General features: G+C 33.6%; 1 long non-coding RNA gene across 5 annotated transcripts in view; it reads right to left on the bottom strand.

Moving 5' to 3' along the window:
* LOC131383432 (uncharacterized) overlaps positions 1–15,332 on the bottom strand; it is a 122,243-nt gene that overhangs the window by 102,996 nt on the left and 3,915 nt on the right. For all 5 annotated transcript variants that reach the window (XR_009213443.1, XR_009213440.1, XR_009213444.1 and 2 more), the window contains exons 2-3: positions 4,621–4,726; positions 2,722–2,752 (exon numbers count right to left, since the gene is read on the bottom strand). This is a non-coding gene — a long non-coding RNA (uncharacterized LOC131383432). The remainder of the gene's footprint in view (positions 1–2,721; positions 2,753–4,620; positions 4,727–15,332) is intronic.

Raw genomic sequence — 15,332 nt, forward strand, 5'->3', positions numbered from 1 at the left:
CGACAGAATTTTGCCTGTTTCTTTTCATTATGTATTCATTTTGTATGCATAGATTTTTTTCTGAAAGGACATGTAAAAACAGAAGAATAGCAATGAATAGTGTGTCCATTTTATGACATCCTATAATTTGCCAAAGCAGCAGTTGTTTATTCTCTGTGCAGGTACAGACAATACACTAAATAATTAATAGAAATCATTTTTATTTTGCTTAATTCACATTTTTATCTAGAAAATACAAATTAAGATGGAAATGTTTTTAAAGTCTAACATATCAAAATTAAACCACACCATGTGACTAACTCCTGTTAATCACAGTATATAGTGTAAAAACATAACCTTCATGCCAAAATGTAGTGACAAGTGAAATAAAAGAAAAACACATTTTATGTGTACATATTAAAAACAATATGCACTAATAAAATCTTAGATTAGAATAAAATAGGTATAATAGGCCAGGCATGGTGGTGTATGCCAGTAATCCCAGCGCTTTGGGAAGTTGAGGCTGGAGGAATTCTTGTGTGCAGGAATTCAAGACCAGCCTGGACAATATAGCAAGACTGAGTTTATGCAATAATAATAATGATAATAATAATAATAATAATAATAATAGCTGGATGTTCTGGTGCATGCTTGTAGTCTCAGCTACTTGGGAGTCTGGGGTGGGAGGACCGCTTGAGCCCAGGAGGTTGAGGCTAAAGTGAGCGATGGTCACAGCATAAATAAAGCAAATGCAAAGCAAAAAAAAGCAGAGGTTACAATGCTGGTCTCTGATAAAACAGACTTTAAACCTCCAAAGATCAAAAAAGACAAAGAAGGGCGTTACATAAGGGTAAAGGGATCAATGCAACAAGAAGAGCTAACTATCCTAAATATATATAAGCACCCAATACAGGAGCATCCAGATTAATAAAGCAAGTTTTGGAGACCTACGGAGAGACTTAGGCACCCACATAATAATAGTAGGAGACTTTAACACCCCACTGTCAATATTAGACAGATCAGTCAGAAAATTAATATAATCAGAGAAGAAGTCACAATATTGACTTAGAGAAAAAGAAAGATGTTACCCTTATGTATTTCTTTATGTTTTTCATCCAGAGAAGTAAGTTTAACACCAATCTAAGTAGAGATTTTACTTTTTTTTGTAATTTAATTTTATTAAATATATTTATTTAAGAGAAGAAAGAAACCACTAAGCTGAAATTAACTGATTTTCCTGTCCTGGTATGAAAGCAGACACAAAATCTTCACTAAGTGTTATGAAGGCAAAATAGTTCCAATAATATCATCATTTTAATTCTGCAACATCATTGATTTGAGATTGCAGTTGATTTTCCTTCTTCCAAAAATGTTCAAATATCATCATCAAATGTTATAGTATAGTTGATTTTCAATATGATGAATAATATATAACATTCCTGAGAGTGCACTACGTATGAGATTATATTCTAAGCACCTTTTATATATTAATGTAATATGCACAATGATCTATGAGGAAAATAATATTAAAATCCATATTTTATAGATTTAAAAGCAAAGTCTAAAAGTTATAAATGGTAGGGGAGTTAAGATTTGAACTTTATCAGATGTTTCAGTTCTTCTTTATGTGTTTTACCATTAACCATATAGATTCTCTCTTACAATTATTGTTATTTTTGGCCAAAAGCAAAATAAATAAATGTGCCTTTTTTTAAAGTTCCAATTCTCCTTAAGGTCTAGTTAGTGAATATTTTTTTTCCACTTGACTTTTAGAAACAGCTTATTATTAGTCATTTTATCTTAATGAAATTTTATTCAGATGGTTCTCATTTTCTATGAAAGAATAGAAACCAAGATAAAAAGTGGTTCAGATATTAATTGCACACTTAAAAATTACTAAACTGCAGATGTAGAGGAAAGAATTGTCAAAAACAGATGGCAGGATAAATTGAGCCCACAGGCTCGGTTTGCCAATCTCTGAGTTAAACTAATGAATCATGGGCGGGTGATAAATGCAGGCAATTTATTTCAGTATTTGTTAATAACATGTTTACACAAAGTTCAAGAAAAGCATGAAGAGTTAATCTGAAGAATCTTACTATGAATTTTGCTCTGTCTACTGATTGTCATGTAAATGTGCTTTATTTATTCATTAAGTCACCCACCTGGGCATTTATTGTTGTGCCTACTGAGTTTCATACATGTTTTTACTTTGGTATACTGTAAAATCAGCCACCATCATATGTGTTTTAAATTTGTACTTAGATTACTGAAATAACTGAACAGCATTTGGTTATAAACATAATACCTTTATATCTTTGAATGTTCATTGGCGAGGTGGGGAAAGGCATAACATCATTGTAATTAGAATTACTAGATGCCTAGATTAAAAATTGACAAGACAAAATAAATAATAAATTGATCCTGCAGGAGAATTCATTTCATAGTCAAAGCAAATAAATTTAATAATAGACCCTTATGAATAGCTTATATCTCACAGATGATTTACTTTGCGTTTAGCCATTTTTGTCATTTACTAGGATTCCCTACTTTATGCCCTCCATCTTGTGTGTTTTTTCTTTCCTTCCCATTTCTTTGCTCTCTCACAACATCCAACCATCATTTTTTTCTCTCATCCCTGCCGTTAACTTTCTATCCTCCACTCCTTCATGCAAGTAAAAGCCTCTTACATCTTCTCTCTCCTTTTGTTTAACTTTAAAACGTAGACATCGTAATACTTACAGGTAGAGCTTAGTCTTTTGTAGAACGCAAACTGGGAATTACAAAAATACTGTTCAGTTCAATTGCTAACATATATCAATAATTACATAAAGGGTTCATCTTGGATTCAGAAATTTATTATAAAATGGCATAATTTCCTGAGACCTAAATCATTTTTATGTCTTTCAACAATTAATCACATTACATTTATAAAAGAAATATAATATGCCATGTATATATACATTTATCAGTGCTTAATGTGGTTACATTTTCTAACATCCTTTGAATGTCTCACTGTGACTAATTCTTACATCAGAATCTAATATGGGCAGTGACTCATGGAGACAATAGGAGAGGAGTCAAGAGACTGATTTTGATCAGTTGGTGGTTTAAAGCCCTAAGATGGTATTTATATATTTCATCACTGCCACCTACCAACACCAAAGGAAAGGGGATTGCCATTGTATCCCTCTTTGACATAAAATTTTCATGGATCTCTTTATCCTATTCAATTAAACAGTCTGTTGATAATAAGATAAGGTTTGGAAGAGATGGAAAAGAAGCTTCTCATATTCAAATCTTTCCAGTTAAAAGTCTCAAAATGTTGTAAGACTGGAAGTGACCTTAGTGACATCATCCTTTCTGCTTCTTTTGCCAATGAGAAACTAAAATATGCAGGCTGACTCTTTTGTTCACAGCCATACTGTTCTTTGATGAAAGAACTGAGTCTTGGATCTAGTCTTCCAAATCCTTATACAAAATAGAGCAGGGAGGAGCTCTGAAAGTGCTTTGTGTATATTGGGGCAGTCTATTTTCTGCAGTAAACATGCGAAAGGAAGGCATTCATTGGATAGTGTTAAAAATACCCATCCCACTCTTTAAGAGTTTATTGTGGAAACATAAGGAAGGACTGCCCACACATGGTAAATCAGTCTCCTTTCTGAACACTAACACAAGTGATCTGAAAACAGTGTGGATGTCACTCTTGGTATTCAGCCTCCTTTAGAAAATGTAAACCTTGAAAGAGCAAGGAAAGGCATTTGCCATAGCAATTTTAAGAATTTACCTGCTGGTTTCCTGCCATATTCTTTAAAAAATGATCTCAGAACTAATCAGAGTAGTCCTCAGGGGCATGTAGGAATAAAATCTGTGCCTAAATGAAAATCTAGGGATAAATAATGAAGAATTATATTCCCAAGATACTCCCATTGTAGAAAACTGCTGTGGAAACCGATCTATATAACACTGGAAAACAAAAATGTAATGAATTTTGTGTAGATCAGAAAGTAACAAAACGTGAACACTAACATCTTGTAGATTTCTTGTTTGAAATAAAATTGCCATTCATTTCTTACCAAGCATTACTGTTTCAGTTTCAATGTTCTTGCTTCTTCCTTTGTAAATTATATTTAAATCAGTGAAATTAATTTAAATACACAACAGCTTCTTTGTAAATAGCTAAGTTGAATTATTTTTTCAGTAAAAAAAAAAGAAGTAACTAATTTTAATTATAAAATAGTTGTGTTAGGAGTAAAAAGGCTTATTGGAATAAAGAAAAATAAAATAAAATGAAATGATTATGTTGTTTTTAAGAGTTTGTTTTGCAGTAGTTGCTTACATCAAAGTATTTTAAAAATAAAAAAAATCACTAAAATAAAAACTGGCCCATTCAAATGGAGAGGAAATTTTCCAAGCAGTATTAATTCTATAGCCCAAACTCACAAAATATTCTCCATCTTTTTCCTAAAAATGGTATTAAAATGCTTTCTACATTTAACAGTGTTTGTTAACATGCTTGTTATCTTTCAGAATGGTATATGAATGGTTCACTTATTTATATTTTTATAAACTCAGAGAGACATTTTGGTGTGGAAGGTAGCTCCTAGAGAGGTAAAAATGTCTAATTCTCTTATTACGCACCATGATCCTGGAGCTAGAAGAGTGTAATTTTATTCTTCCCTTCAATTACTTCTCACACTTGCTTGTTACAGCTTCCAGGCTCTGCCAGCAGACTTGGAATCACCGACTATAACAAAGATGATAATCATATTTGTTGGGTAAACAATAAACAAACAAACAATAATACCAGTTGAAGAAAGGGACAGATTTGAAAATAGCTCAAGTGACAATTAAAATTGACTATGATCAATTTTGCATGAAACTTTTGTGACTCCAAAGATTGTCTTGTTTTGTTCTGTTTTCTTATCTCATGTGGATTTAGAAAGAGAAAACAAGCAAACCTATTACTCTCAGAGGGGACAGTGAGTTGTTATAGGGAGCAGGTGACAGTTCTGATAGGCTGGCAAACATTTCCCGACGTGAGCAGGTCTTTAACCTTTCTGCTTCTTTAGGACAATAGGTGAAATGGATAAGAGAGTAAAATTTTACTTAAATATCTATAATATGTTCAAATTTTTAGGCAGAATCTCCACAGATATGCATATATAGTCAGTAACTCTTATCTGAATATTGTGATTATATCCAAGTAATAATCTTCATAAGATATCTAGAATATTTCCTTTCTTTCACATTTTAAGAACCCTTGTGGCTTTTCCTTTTTAACACTTAAAAGATTTTTTAATATGTAACAGTTCATTACTAAATTTCATGAAACCAAACTTTTCTTAATAGATACATTGAGGGAGAAAGTCTTTATTTCTCCACTAAGTTGAATAGCTTTTCTACTACAATATAAAAATTGCTAATATATTTATGCACTTAAGATATTTTTGTGTTTAAAGTTAATGTTAGAAGTTGACTGCAAATTGTCATTGTCTTAGCATATGTGAAGCAGAATTGGGAACAGGGAAAATTCCATTATAAAAAAGCTCTTGATTAATACACATAAAGTCATAAAAATGCATCATGATTCTTATTATGCATGGAAAGTATGCTTTCTGGGAAACAAATTAGTTCGTAATATCTTTCAAAAATTATGAAGTGTGCTCAGAGACATATTAAAAAATCTGACAGTAAAATGAAATATATTTAATGAAGCATATCATGGATGTTAAACTGAAAGCCATACAAGCTTTATTGTTGTTGGAGGCAATAGCTGCCTGATGTTTGGATATTAATTCCCAGTAAAGCTGGCATTCTGAAGTAAAGGAGAATGTTAAAGAATCTTAGACGCATCTCTGATGTTATGCTTATTAGTCCACTTACTCTGTATGAGATAGATTGATTATACTTTCCCTTTGAATCTATTTAGTTTATGTATTTGATTGCTAGAAGTTGATTTTTGCATACCTGCCACACAAATTCTTAGATAGGCTGGTGGAAAAAAATCATCAGAAATGTTGCATCAGACTAATTTCTGTTGAGCATTTCCTCCTTCTTACTGTATAGGCTATATATTCAGTCTAGTGACAATTGTTTGGTATGCAAACATAGACATTTAACAGCTGTTCAGTCTAAGAAAATGTTCGAGCTCAAATTTGACCACGAAAACAAAGAAACCTAAATTTGAAAAAAAAAAGCAAAGGGGTCATTGTGAAATTAAAACACAAGTAAAGACTGGATGCATTCAGTGATAGCCATTTATTTTAGTGGAAATATTTATTTTAATGTACAGTTTTTGATTATCATTTTTTCCTAAAAGGAATTTGATTTTGACTTTACATCAAAGAAAAAAAATTAGAGCATGAGTTAAAATGTCAGTTGTATATTCTGAATGCAGTTAGTTTACAGTTAAAGGAAGGAAGGAGGGAAAAAAGGAAGGAAGGAGGGAAAAAAGGAAGGAAAGAGACATCTGGAATTCAGGTTTTGCAAACCATCACCTTGCAGTCCTCTGTCTCAATCTTTTGGTTACAGGTCATTGTGTTTGTGATGATTATGTGGAGAGATGGGGTGGGCTCAACATCGGTTCCACCTTTTACTACTTCATGATCTTTTCAGGTTGGCTCATCTTTCTCTGTCTCATTTACCAGCAATCCAAAGTGAGATAATAATACATGTCCTATGTGGATGATGTGAAAGTTAAATGAGAAAATACAAATGAAATGATCACCATAGAGCTTTGCATCTATTAATAAATGCTCATGAGTTTTTGTGGTAGAAAATAGGCAATTAATTAAGAAAGTGATATAAAATAGTGATATAAAATAGTACCATTAAATGAGTCATATATGTTGGAAGCATTTTGAAAAGAGAATATTAATAAAAAGTTCACATTTTTTCCATTGACAAAAATAAGTCATTATAGTTTTTTAAAACAACCATTTAACTTTAAGAAACCGTACTTGACTCCTTTTCCTTTGTTTTTCTTTTTTTCTTTTTTTGTTTATCCCTCTGAGTATTTGATGAGCTGTACAAATATAGATGTTTTCACTAGAAAACTACAAGTTTGTACTTTATGGATCAAAAGAGGATATGCCAGTATAAGGTTCAACACTGATTTAACCTGATTTAATAAAGAATTTTAAAAAGAATTAAATTTGAATATCTAAGTAAAATTTTGCATTTGGCCATGAATTATGCCCTCTTTCCTTATTCATATACACTAAATCTTTGTAATTGAAGATCTCACTTTAATTCTTTGTAACTAACTGAGAAAAGAGGTTAATATAATCTACAGAAGGTCAGGGAATCAAAAGAAAACTGACAATTTAGTGAGCTCCAGCCTAAGTAAACACAAACAGAATCCAAAGGCTTTCAATAACATACACCAGTGTGTAGAACTTTATCAATTTGGGCTTTATAATTTCATGCTTTTAGTCATGTTCATATCCTGCTTCTTCAATTATGTTTATTAGTTACATCAAAATAAACAAACAAGTAAGATCTAAGAAATTGAAAGAGAGGGAACATGGAGGAATTCTTTCTTGTTCTATTTTCAGTTGTGACATTCAGGAGAAGAGGAATACTCTGTGTTAGAATACAACATAGTGATATTAAAGAAGAAAAAAAACGAAGCACTTATGGCCTCCTGGGCATATTCTTACAAGACAAAGTAGAACAACAGGAGCCAGAACATTTTGGTCTGAGAAACTGCCTTCAAAATGAATGTTAAAAAGGCATATGCAGATTCCAGACATCAGCCACCAGTGATTTTCATCACTTCTATACAGTGAACACAGAGGACAGGTCTTCGCCCTGAGAGCCGGGGCTACAGGTGAACTACAAAGATCAGAATGGCTTGAAATTCAATTCAAAATATGTGCACATAAATTCATATGTGCGTTATCCTGGAGACAAGTTCACAGCTTAGAATAGAAACTCAAATGGAATTAAAACATACACATGCACACACACGCACACACACACACACACACAGCCATCTAAAGTCTTTAATGCCTATGAGCTTCTGTTTACAAGTAATGGAATATGCATGAAATCGTTGACTATTACAACTAGGTAGAATATTAAAGGTCAACTAATTATTCCTCTTTCTGACTTTAGAGGGAGGAATATTGGAAATCTAAGCTGCTAAATGACTCGCCCATGACGACAATAAGCAAACCCGTAAATGGTAGGTTCAGATATAGGAGTTGCGTTTCTCTCTCAGCATTTGGTGATATTTACAATATATATTTACATCAGTTAATCAAAGTTAATTATTATCACCTTACCATTAAGCGTGCACCTAAAATATATCAGGCACCAATCTACATAATCAAATGCATAACATCATTTAATTCTCCAGTGCCAATTGGCAAGTCTGACTTTATTAATTGGGGAGTTTGGGTAACCAGCTTGTTAGAGGCAGATCAAAAATTATAAAATTCCCTGACTGTAAAATGCCAATCACATTATACTCTATTAATCTTTGCTATGTTGATAACTCTCCTACCAATAATATAAAATCATTTTGTATTCTCTTTTGTGCCTTTGTTTTTCAATGCAAGTTTCACAGTGCTGAGCATGAAGCAGGCTCTCAGGACATTCCTGTTGGTTGAGTGATGATGGAGATTGTGGTTTTGGTGATATTCGTGATTTGGTAGCTACCCAGACTCCTAAGTGAAGGAAGTAAAAGAAAATGTACCTTAGAAGTATTGATCTCTCATTAAATATTGAATCTGTGTAAAGACAGCCAACAAGATGCTGAAAAAGTACATGGAATACCCATCAATTTATCACCCAGAAAATTAGATTTAGAAAAGAAACTCATTGACTTCTGAAAGCAATAAACCTTGGAAAAGTCACACTGACCCTCAGTCTTATTAACACTCTGAAATGCACAGACAAACTCAAACTGCAAAGAGACTATTTTCTGAATTATTTTTGCTATTAGTCTCACTATTTTATAGGCTCATTCATTGGTTTTTTTAAAAAATAATGTTTACTTTCATATATGATGAAACATATATCATGTATGTTTACAAACATATGTTTACTTTCTTAATTACATGTAAAGAAATAATTTAAAATAAAATGTAACCATAGAGGTTGAGCAAACAGCCCTATTAATAAGCACAGGATAGGATTATGAATTGACAAAATGGAAACCATTTGCACACTGGTAGGTAGGCAAATCTCCCTCAGTTATTGTCACCACTACTGAAATAAAAGGTATTCTTTGACTTAAAACATTTTAATTTTCAAGAAATATTTACCTTTTCTAGCTGAAGTCTTTCTAAAATATTCTTTAATATCAAGTGGCTTGAAGAAAAGGACAGAATAATCACATGGGCAAAGAATAGTAGGTAAAAGGAACAATAGATGAAAAAGAGGGATATTGAAAAGGAGACTTGTAGACTAATATTTGAATAGACTAACACAAGGAATAAAGCCAAAATATTTCATGGGGCTAAACAATCATGAAAGACCCTATTTCAATAAAGTGCTTCTACTTAATTGCCTCTGACAGAGACTTGAATTGTAATATTTAGATTTAGTCCTTTACCTTTGCATTCTACTTCATATTAGGCCAAGCACTTGAACTCAAACAAGGCATTAATTGTTAAAATTTATCTTGTTTCATATGCTCCTGGTTTAGAGCTTCCTTGTCTATATGTGTCTCTTCAAATTAACTTGGCTGGCTGCAAATTTCATTTTAAGAAATATTTTTGACTTTAACTCATGCAAGAAATTGTATCCAACTTTGCTCTTAAGTCATAATTATACCAGCATTTCATTTTATGACCTCAAAAAATATAATAATTGATAAAATCAGTCAGGATACTTAAGAAGCTTTCCTTCAATTTTCAATATATTACAGACCCTTCATTACAATGAATATCTAGGATCTTCAGGCATGAAGCATGCAACTGGAGATGTTTTGGAGATTGGGTTAGGATTCTCAGATTCCTCTAGAACGCTTGCTGTTCTATACTTTAATATCTAATATGCAGAATCCTACATTTTGCTAATCAGCACACTGCATTTAAGATGCAATTTAGCTTCTGTAATTGAGCAGGATACATAATTATCTGATCCAACACTTTTTCCAGTCATTTAAATGCAGAAAGAATGGGCTTCCTCTAGCAAAGCTATCTACTTACTGTGTGTTTCTTACACATGTTCAAGTGCATTAACTGGGACTAGAACTCTGCTCCCTCATAGTACCAGTTGAAGGCAATGCAAAATGGCTAACCCATTTCACACTCCTCCAACTTATTCTCAGATCTCCAAGGAGCCAAATTAGTAAGCATATAGTATGAATGCTTGGAGACAGTGAGCAAAAATTTAATCTTTGTTCACATTTATATTGGGGTCAGGAAATCCTTACTCTGTGCACCTCACCTTACTCACCTTACATACTGTCATGGTAAATGTTTAGCAAGTGGTCTTTAAAATATAGATATAGATATACATAGATATAGATGTGTGTGTGTGTGTGTGTGTGTGTACTATTTTATAGCATGGTCCATTTCCATGGTATAAATACATATACAGGGCTCATTTCAAAATATTGACATGATGGAGATTTGGAAAAGGCTGTGCATAATCAGTGGCATACCACTTCCCCTACACCATTACTAGGTATAAATATGATGCTGTTTGAGAATAGCTACATTACCCCTCAAAGGCCTACTTATATTCATATAAGAAATTGTTTGGCTAATGTTACAATATCCTTATTCTATATTTTACTGTATCTTTGGGCCATGGAGTTAAAGGTATCATATTCCCACAAGAGTTCTGTTTACTTGTTCAATTTCTATCAGCTTTATAACACAACATAGAACCATAATAGAAAATATATTTTATAAAAATTCTTAGATGTGAGTGTTTTCCATGACAGTATCAAAGGCGCAGATCCATGCAATCAATTATCTTTATGCTATTAGTCACGTCCTTCTCCTTTGAAATGATTGCCTGCCATCTGTTATTTCATTAGGTATTAAATCTTCGTTGCTGAGCAGCAAGCCAATTTGCTTTAGTGACTTTACCAAAAAAGCATTTTAAATGTCTTTATGAGAGCTGTAATTGCTTAAATTCCATGTTCTTTTACACTCCAGATAAAAAGTGAATATATGCATGAGAAATACATGGCAATAAAGATAATGAAGTCATTGGTTGTGCAGTCATACAATGCCTTAAAAGATTATTCACAGCCTCAACCCTACATTATCACAGTGTGTATCTGTTGCAAACTTAGCCCATTAAAACTAAGGATGTTTATATGGTAACTAAGCAAGAGCAGTTTTATTAATAATTTCATGAGAGAATAAGTTGTTGGCATTTATACCTGTTAGCAACCCGCCTTGAATTATATTTTTCTGTCTTTATATGTGAGATTGGTTTACAGCTGATCTCTCTATATTACCATTCATCTGATCATTCAATTTGCATTCCCTAAGGGATCTCATAATCTAGATTAAGAACTACTTAATTTGGAGCTCTTAGAAATATGTTCTTCATAAGGCTATGCAATGTGCAAGACAAATAATATATATTGCATTTAAGTTTTCTTAATATATTCACAGTTGTCAATAAAAACCATCATAGTTATCGAGACCATCTTGGCTAACACGGTGAAACCCCGTCTCTACTAAAAATACAAAAAATTAGCCAGGCGCGGTGGTGGGGGCCTGTAATCCCAGCTACTCAGGAGGCTGAGGCAGAAGAATGGCGTGAACCCGGGAGGCGGAGCTTACAGTGAGCCGAGATAGAGCCACTGCAGTCCGGCCTGGGCGAAAGAGCGAGACTCCGTCTCAAAAAAAAAAAAACCTTCATAGTTGTTGTTGTTGTTGTTGTGTGTGTGTATGTGTGTTTTGAGATGGATTTTCACTCTTGTTGCCTAGGCTGGAATGCAATGGCATGATCTCAGCTCACTGCAACCTCCATCTCCTAGGTTCAAGCAATTCTCCTGCCTCAGCCTCCCCAGTAGTTGGGATAACAGGCATGCACCACCATGCCTGGCTAATTAGCATCAGAGTTTACCTCCAGAAAAAGATAGTAAATATCATTAACATCATCTTCTGGTCAAAGACAGTATTTGCTGGCCAGAGCAGACTTAACGGCAGAGGTTATTTTAAGTAGGCAAGGTAGAATGCCAAAGAGTTTACCTAAACTAATGGCAGTTTAGACAGTGTTTATTGTGAAGGTCCAATACAAGACATTTGTTTCAAAACACTTTCTAAGCCCAGGCAGACAGAACATTTATAGACAAAAACACAACAACTGGTTACAGAGGCAGGTTATTATTAGAAATAAAGATTGAGGATGGAAAATTGTACAGGGAACTAAAAGTTTCAAACTTTGAAGTAGTATTAAAGACTTAGGTATGCATTAGACTAGAAACAGATTGTGGATCCAAGTTGAAACAGAAAATCCCCACCTGGAACACATGATTTTTAAGTAAGGCTGCAATTAAAAGTGAGGCCACAATTACTAGAGTGTAGGTTTTTAGGAGAATGAACTAAACATTGTGAAACCAACACAAAATCTCAATCTCAGCACTAGAATATTGAATCTAGCAGCAATTCAACAGAGAGGATAACTCAGTGTCTGAGGAGCCCTACAAGTGAAGGGCAAGAGTTATCTGCAGAAATTCCCAGAGATGTTTAGCTACTGCCTCCGTCAAACCTAGATAGATCTCACTTAGGGAGAGAGCTGAATGAGGAGGGATGTCAATTTTGTGTGTAGCAGTAGTTGCAAAATCCAAGGCTGGGGAAATGAGAAAAGGCATTGTTGTAAATATAATAGTTTTTGCTAGTATTGATTGTCAAATTTTGTATCTTGCATACTATTTGTCTGCTTCAACACTTCATATTGATAATGTATAGGAAACCAACTATCTTCTCTAGCTTTAATTTATAGATCCAAGTTCCAAGGACTGTGACAGATTCTCATTTAATGTCACTAGCCAAGGTTTCCAAAGATACAGATTGCTGGGTCTCAATACAATCCTAGAGTATTGTCCAGGAATCTATCTATCTATCTATCTATCTATCTATCTATCTATCTATCTATCTATCATCTATCTATCTATCTATCTATCATCTATCATCTATCTATCTATCTATCATCTATCATCTATCTATCATCTATCTATCTATCTATATCTATCTATCGATCTATCTATATCTTAAAGATTTCTAGGTGATTGTGGTATATATTCAGATATGAAAGCTACTATAAAAAATGACAGTTATTTAGAAAAATACTTGATATTAAAGAATTTAGACAAAGTGAAAATGAGTCAGTATTTGAGTAATACGGAACGTATTTCTGGAAAATGAAACATCTGATTGCAGAAGGTGACCTGTAACAAGAGAGAGAAAAGGCAAGCAGTTTAAAATGGAGAGAGAAAAAAAAGCCAAGAGAGCTTTAAAACCAGAGCACCATTTGATTTATATTCACCCAAGGAGATGGAAAATGATTTCACTTTCTCAAGTAAGAGTAATCAGCTTTCTGGAACCCTGGTGCTGGGGGATTTTAAGCCATGTAATTACAAAACCAAGAGTGAAAAATCACTGCAACATAAAAAAAGGTAAAAGTGAGAGCTATTACCTAAGGTATATGCTACAAGATATCTAATTGTAATCAGACTTAAAAGCAAAATTTAAAAACAAAAGCCACAAAAAAGAACTATTTTATATGTAGGCATCATTCCATAGGTTCTGATATGTGAGGAAAAATTCTTTAATGATAGTGAAGTCAAATGTCTGTTGTAATGGAAAGTCTTCATTCAGTAAAATAAATGGTTGGTTAGGTAACAACAGGAGATATTCATGGAAACGTGTGAATGATTTAGAAGGGTTATACTATTAGAAACATGGATCATATTCTGAAGGTATACAGAAAACTTGTAGTTTTAGAGAAAAAGAGAAAGTATGATGGAATAGTCTCACGTTTAATAGTGTTCACAATAGAGAAATAGAACTTTTAGCAAGTGGTGTTTAAATGCAGCTAATGGAAGTCACTACAGAAACCCTTAAATCCTTTCTGTTCTTCTAATAAAGCCATTTGTACTTCTTTCAAGTATTTGAGAAAACCCGAGGTGATAAGTTCATGCTGAATCTCAAAAAAGTGCCTACAACTCAGTTTTATACATTTCAAATTTGATTTCAAAAGTTCCACAGGTGAGTGTAACATCTTTTTTCTACCGCGTTTCCTCCCTAAGTCACTAACAAAGTTAAAAAAACAAACAAACAACAACAAAAAACCAATAAAGACACTTTTGAGACACAGCTAAAAATCATAACAGAAGTAAGCATTAGAGAAGCATTTTGGATATTCATTCAAAAGGAACTGAAAAAATTGAAATTACAGTTTGTATATTCTTTGGAAGAGTGAATAATGAATTGAGAAAAAAATATATATAGCTAAGTACCAATCTTTAAAGTAGTTTTATTATTAGGAATTGGCAAGAGGAAATTAACCCAATGAAGGAATCTTGGAAGGATCTGTTAAGAAGGAATCTCAACTAAAGCATCGTGGAAGAGACCAGCAGGAGAAAGCCAGAGTTTCAAGCAAGTGTGGGTACATTGTTGTCAATTGCTCCCTGCAACAAGAAAACAAACAAACAAACAAACAAACAAAACCAGAAAATTCAGGAAAAACCTTTAGTGTCTTGATAATCAGAAGTGTCCACAGGGTGAGAGAGATGAGTGAAACAGGATTAGGGGGATGAGTGGAGAAGGAAGTCAGTGATTAAAGAATGTATTGATAGTTAATATAATGGAAGTTGAGGAACAAAAGAAAGGGTAAAGATACGAAGAAATGTTATGGCTGTGTAACATGGAGAAAACACTTTTTCAAATCATTACCTATGCCTGTTTTTCAGATGCCATTCAACGACTATGATAAATGTATTTCTAGCCCTTATAAGAGAGTGCTGAGTCATCATTAGCTGTAGGCTGAGTTTATATTCATTTCTTTCATCTCTTAGTATATAGTCAAATCGTGCATATTAATATCTCTCTCCCCGCTTCCGGTAGAGTTTGTTGTTAAGGATAAAGGAACGTTGTAAGCTATTTTACCAAGAGCCCATTATGATTAATATTTGCAGAGAAGCTCTGTAGGACCTTTGGGCAAGGTCATGGGCACCTAGGACCATGAGGGCATTGGGGAGCTCAGGCCTGAGCTGGCCAGTTTTGTGTGGGGACATATCCAGTTGCTCTGTTGCCCAGGCTGGATTGCAGTGGTGTGATCTCGGCTCCTGCAACCTCCACCTCTTGGGTTCAAGAAATTCTCCTTCCTCAGCCTTCCGAGTAGCTGAGACTACAGGCACATGCCCCAAC

The sequence above is a fragment of the Hylobates moloch genome, unplaced genomic scaffold (assembly GCF_009828535.3).
Source record: "Hylobates moloch isolate HMO894 unplaced genomic scaffold, HMol_V3 SCAFFOLD_5, whole genome shotgun sequence".
Taxonomy (NCBI): Eukaryota; Metazoa; Chordata; class Mammalia; order Primates; family Hylobatidae; genus Hylobates; species Hylobates moloch.